Below are 6,916 nucleotides of genomic sequence, written 5' to 3' on the forward strand. Positions count from 1 at the left end.
CAACCACAGGGTGTTAAAGGAAATCGGCATCAGCCAACTTAATGCTTGACTGAACTAACAGGCTCATAAATGCTCATCCAGACTTTGAAAAGCTTGTCCCCCTGTCTCCAAACAAGAGCTGGAGTAAAGTGGGTGTTTTGTATGTGTGTGTGTGTGCGGGAAGGGCTAGTATAAGTTCAAATTACTCATTCTTGGTATAGTACATCATGCTTGTCAGGCTTCCGTGTCATGGTTTGCTTCCCTGTTGGGTATTTTTAGCAGAAGCTGGAATCGGTTTAATTTGGTTGTTGGTTTTCGGAAATCGGTGTCACAGTGGTTGCACTGTGTGTTTAAGGCTACCGATCCATGAGAGGAGAGCCTGTATAGTCGCTGTAAAGTCCCTGCTCTCCCCGCTATCGTTGTCATTCAAGTCACTGAAGTGGACAAGGGTATGCCTTGAATTACAATAGACTTATTTTCCATCCTGCTTGTGTGTGATGTATCTTTATTATGCTGAACTGCTCTGATGACCCGGTTTCCATCCCAGCCCTGAATTTGAGCAATTCATCTTTCACCCCTCTCTCCAGCCATCACCCAAGCTGTTAAGCCCTATGAATGCCATGAGCCCCCACTGATATTTTCATCCATAAAAAAGCTATGCCCCCCTCTCTCTACCCCCACCCCTTCCTGTTGGGCGCCATCAAATTCTTCTCCAGTAATTGAGAGGAAAATGGCAGGGTCACCTCTCCATGCAGTCGCAGGACTAGCCAACATGCTTGTTAGCAGTAGTATCTTGCTGTTCAGGAAGGATAGAATAAGATTTCAGGATTTAAAGTCTGGTCCTGTCTTTGGACAGCAGGGGACAACAGCTCATACTTTATCTATCTTTGTATGAAAAAACACGCACACAAATGCCATAGCAAAGGTTTTACAACAGCAACACTTTATTTTACCAGGTAAACAAGTGTGTGAGCTATAATTGTCCTAATTCCAAATCTAAACTGGATATATAAAGTTAATCAACCGACAATATTTATTGCTTTGACTTAAGGGACTGCACAAAGAAAAATCATTTTTGTGCACTGTAACATGGTACTGCTACAAGGTCAGCCTCATACACCATGTTGTTGGCTTGAAGATATAAATATCATCTCCTGGGTCTAGGTACGGTTTGCCCCTCTGGGGGCAGGTGTACCTGGACCTGGGATATAGAGTATGTTTGGTGAGTGTGAATGTGTGTACAGTGTCTATTTGTGTCTGTCTCCACGTCGGGTGAGTGCCGAGTATTTGTTTGTGTATATGGGGGTGGGAATGCACGTTTGTGTCTGCGTGCGCCTGTTCGTCTGTGTCTATATGTCAGGTTCGGTCTTAGACTCCACCTCTCTGGGAACATCTCAGGCTCTCCGAGGTATGAAGGCCTACCTCCCCTCACCACACTCCCTGCCGGTGGCTGATGCCCTCAGACGTTGGTGTGTTGGTGGTTCCTGGGAGTCTGGGGATGGGCACTCATGTATGTACCAATTCAATCCTGGTGGCCGATTGGCGGGGCCTGGCGCCTGTGGCCCGGCTGGGCCCCTTCCGGGGGGTGGGGTGCCCTCAGGCCTCTTGCCTCTGGGCCTGAGGCTCGGTCCTCTCTGACACAGCTGGCTGCCGGCAGAGCCCGCGGGCACGTCACTGCAACCCCCTCTGGCCTCTGCTCCGTGGCTGCTGGGTGACCTCTCGTTTGGGGCTCTACTCAGCTCTTCCCAGGAGGGTGGCACGGTTGCCCGTGGTCCTCCTTGGGTCCTCGTACTCTGGGGCCTGGATCTCCTCCATACCTGCTTCATGCCCTGGGGGACGGGGCTATGGCTCCCCACACTCCCTAGCAGATCGTTACTTGGAGAAACCTTTTAAATACAAGCGTGTTGATCCACACAGGTTCACAGACACAAACTACACCTTTCTTGGCTGCTACCTCAAAGCACATTGTGTGCTGCCGATCTTGCGTACTGCACAATAACATTTAATATTTAGTATCTACTGTTATCTACTGTTAGCTAGTTTATTGTGATGGTGTTGTATTTATTATGTTGTTCTTTTTGTTTGTTTTCTCTTCTTTCTTTCTTTTTATCTCCATACAGGTGATCCAGGTGTTTTGTTTGTTTTTCTTTTTTTTTCTTTCCCCCTTTCTCACCATCTCTTCTCTCCTCTATTTTTCTTTCTCTCCCTCTCTTTCTTTCATCCTTTCTCCCTGTCCTATCCTCCAGTCTCATCTGTAACAACCAAAAATCAAATAAAATAAATACATAATTATAATAAAGGTCACTCAAATGGACCAATATGGCAAGGCCATGATGATCCACTTGGTAAAGTAAATCCGCTTGGCATCTTTCTTGGATTTCAGACAACAATTCTGATGCCTAAAGATCCAAATGGGACAGGCAAAATAAATAAATAAATAAATAAATAATACAATTTAAAAATGAAGATATAAATACAAATCCAGGATCAGGTAGGTTAGGCAAACAAAATTTAATGGCAATAAAGCTAAAAAGGCCATGGAGCACAGGGAACATCCATCCATCCATTTGGAGAATAGCCCAGCTGTCATCGGGCCCCACAGGGGGAACAAACAGAGAAGCAGATGATCTGACAGAGCAAAGGGAAAGACAAGGCTACACTGGAAACGAGGCACAGGTGGACACAGTTAGGAAAGTGTAGAGGCAGACATACAGGAACTCAAACTCAGAGGTGGCCTTCACAAGGAAAACCCATTAACAAAGCATAGGATGTGACTAGTTTTGTAATATGTCATCTTCCTATTGTTTATTAGCACAGAATGTGTTGTGAGGCTACAGAACGAATGTGAAACTCAGATATGATTTCCTCTGCTTGATCACATCTCTCTGGTTCCTCCCGATTTCTTTTTGAAAATTTAAAATGGCTGACATTATTCCTAGCAGGGGGCACGATTCCTCACTCCCTGTGCCACACTGTCAATCCAGGAGCCACGGGCAGCCATTAGGACGGCATCTGTCACTGCACTAAGACCGGATTTAGCCAGCAGCAGTTGGAGTTTAACCCCTTTAAGCAGCTATGACACATCAAAAACCAGATCATAATGGTGTAGCGTAACATATCCAATTATATTACAGTCTGCAGAAAAGCAGCTGACAATAAGCAAGCATTAATGCAACGCTGTTGCTAATACCAAAGTAACCTTTTGATTAAGTCAGACTCTGTGGGAAAGCTATTCACAAGGGAACTGTTATTCAGGCACCAGTTTTAGTGCTGACTTTAAAATTAGAGCACCAAGGGACCATCAGTCATCACAGAGGTGAGAATGAAGCTGGCTGAGGTGGCAACTATTTTCTTTTACGTTATTGTCACAGTTAAGTATCTGTTGTCTAAATACAGCTTTGATGTTGTCCCATTTGAGGCCTTTGAATTTTACTAAAATAAAAATAATGATCTATAATGTACGCTACTGCAAAGCATACACATAAAGAGTGCGTTTTATTAAACTCATGTCAGAAGAGAAAATAAAGTAAAATGCATATAATATATGCGTCTTTGCTTTATATCATTTTCTCAGCTGGATTAAGTTCATTACTGGTGACAAAACCTTTCAGTGTGCTTACCCTTTCTTGATTCCATGGCAAGTCGAGCGGGTCTTGGTTGTTTCAGATGCCTTATATCACATGTAACAAGGTAGTCCAGCTCAAGTTTGGTGCAGAAGCCGACAGTGATAGAGCTTCAGGCCTGATTTCATTAACAAAAGAAGATGAGGTTTGATGCATGCAGAGAGAAAAATAAATGGTTTATTGATCCAAGAGTTGCCATAGCGGTAAACCACAAACGGACAGCCCTAACTGCTCCCCAACTGTGTCCCTTCCAGTAAAGAAGAGTTATATTTTTACATATTGTTATAATTACATTATTAAGTAATGATGATAAAATATCTGATTGGTGTAAGCAGTAGTCCCGAGGATCATTTTCTGTGGAAAAAGAGTCACTGATGAGTGAAATATCCATTTATATGTGATTCTGAAAGCAGCAATCCAGGCTTAACACAGAAAATTAATAACTGCTATTGTTATCTTCCACTGGGGTTTTAGGTTTTGTTGAGCCAGCTAAAGCAAAGAAAGTCTGGTCTTGCTGAATTTTCTTTGGTGTATACACACCCACATCAGCGGATTAACAATCTGGCAGCAAGTTGAGGAGACAGCTAGGTTTCAATACAAACTGAAAGACATCTGGTAACTGCAGTTTCTGACTAAATGAGTCTTAGATTTTGGTCTTACAAAATCTTGGCCAGTGTAATTTGCAATGGGTGAAGGAGGGCATTACTAATTATTACAATTTATAACAATAGCCCTCTCACATACAATAATGATTGATAATCATCTTAACCTTTACTCATGATTACACGCTCTGTTCTTTTAATTATGAGATCATCATTTATGCAGTGTTGTTTTTAGTATTATGCCACCAGCTACCCTATCAAATAGTTTAAGCATTCACTTCTTTTTAGACTGGTGGTTGGTCGAAATGAAGAATATAGAAAACCTCCTCAGAAATAAGGTAAGCATGATTTTGTTTCAAATGTGAATGGCTTTTATTTTCTGTTGTCGCTATTCATATTGAGATATAGTCAAGAACTTTATTTTAAAGCCAAGTGAAAAGCCCAACCAGGTGAACTACAACAGGAGAAACCAACAAATGACATGTGAGGAGAGGAACAAAATACATAAGGGAGAGGATTTGAGGTAGCAGGCATTTAGCAAAATGAAGCATCAATCCTTCAAAGCCCTCATTTTAAAAATATGCAAATCAAATATGAATAGCGGTACAGAGATCACAAAAATGGTGGGAGAAAGGTTTGATCATCTGAACTAACTAAAACAACTGAAACAACCAAATCCAAAGGAACACTTATCTTTAGAGTACTTTGCTTGCTATATTCCAGCTGTGTGTCTCGCCTTTGAGTCACAGGGAAAGCACTTCTACAAAAGATATGCCCTTACATCCTTGATTCCAGCTCCTCTGGTGAGCCTCCTTCTCTCTCTCCTCACTCCTCTCTCCTCCAGATGTGTTTTAGAAAGTGATACATCCTGCAAGATGGTGATTTAAGAAGGATTTCCAGGTTTTGTGAAGGACGGTAAAAGATGCACAAAACAGAGAAATAAAAAAGCTGTCTGTTGCACGTGGATCCTCTTCCTCTGAGAATCATTACAGTGCTTCTCAATTACGACACCACCAGATTATGAATTCCTTGTGGTTTTACACTTGTCTTCACACATTTACAGTGTTCACAAATAAGATCCCACTGGTATTGAAATCTAAACATAGACTGGCTCTATCCAGATATCTCTAACTTGAAAAGACAAACGTGACTGATTTTGGTCAGATGAGAGCAAAGATGACCACAGAGTGATTTAAGCTTTTCCTGAAAATGATCAATGTCTCCTCTGTCCATGATGTCGGGGGTTTATCCCTGCAAATGAGAAGCAGTCACAATAAACCACAATCAATGTCACCTTGTGACCTTTGTGATTACAATCAGTGGGATTTGATGGTTCAAGCTCTGTCCAATTAGTCCACAAAATGAGATGATTTCCCTTGGAAGATATTTGAAGAGCCAGAAAAGTTCCCCTGAGGAATTGGATGTACACCTACAACTCCAGTGGGCTCCCTGAGTTCCAGTCAGGTCAAAGGGTGAAGCAACTAATGTCTTTGAGGTCAGCTGTTGTTCTTCTATAAAGAGTCATTATGTCAGTGCCATCAATCAAAACTATATTAAGGTGTGGGAAAGACTGGACTGGACTGGTTAAACGGTCATCCTGGTTTCCTTATATGGTAAGGCATCCAGACATACATACGTACACGTGTTACACAAGCAAATTTTAAATATCCATCCATCCATCCATCCATCCATCCATCCATCCATCCATTTTCTTCAGTTTTTTCAGTTCAGGGTCACGCGGTGTGCTGAAGCCTAACACAGCTGCCACAGAACAAGACGCAGGGCTGCAGGGCTAACACATAAAGATAAACAACCATTCATGTTCACATTCACACCTACAGTGAATTTTTAAATCACCAATTAACCTAATCCCATGCATGTTCGTTAATGGAAATGGAGAGTCGTCTTTACACACTAAGGTTAATTATGGAGCTCTACAGGGTTCTGTGCTAGGACCAGTTTTGTTTGCATTATACTTGCTTCTCTTAAGCTGTATCATTAGAAGGCCTAGTATACATTTTCACTGCTATGCTGATGACACCCAGCTCTATCTATCTATGAAGCCAGATAACACACACCAATAGTTAAACTGCAGGAATGTCTTAAAGACATAAAGACCTAGATGGCCGCTAACTTTCTTCTAAGCTAAATTGCTTCTTAATTCAGATAAAACTGAGGTTATTGTACTCGGTCCTGAAAATCTTAGAAATATGGTATCTAACCAGATTCTTACTCTGGATGGGATTACCTTGTAATGGTGGGAGGAATCTTGGAGTTGTTTTTCACCAGGATGTCCTTGAATGCACATATTAAACAAATATGTAGGGTGGCTTTCTTCCATTTGCACAATACCTCTAAAATTAGAAACGTCCTGTCTTAAAGTGACACTGAAAAACTAGTTAATGCATTTGCTGCTTCTAGGCTGGACTAATGTAATTCATTATAATCAGGATTCCCTAAAACTCCCTGAAAAGCCTTTAGTTGATCCAAAATGTTTCAGTAAGATTATTGACATTGTCATTTTTCTGAAAGTCTTTGGGAAACATGTAAGGGTGTCGCTGGTCACTGATCTGTCAGCTGGAGGCTTCACTCATATTTGTGTGTGTGTGTGTGTGTGTGTGTGTGTGTGTGTGTGGGAAAGTGTTTCTGCGCAGTGTACCAGGGGCATGGAGAAAAGCTGTCGTACCATATGCACGAGGAGTGTGTGTGTTT

Source organism: Aulonocara sp. 'chitande type north' Nkhata Bay, linkage group LG6 (assembly GCF_057382095.1).
Source record: "Aulonocara sp. 'chitande type north' Nkhata Bay isolate Kocher_YH1m ecotype deep benthic linkage group LG6, A_spYH_male_GT1.1, whole genome shotgun sequence".
NCBI lineage: Eukaryota > Metazoa > Chordata > Actinopteri > Cichliformes > Cichlidae > Aulonocara > Aulonocara sp. 'chitande type north' Nkhata Bay.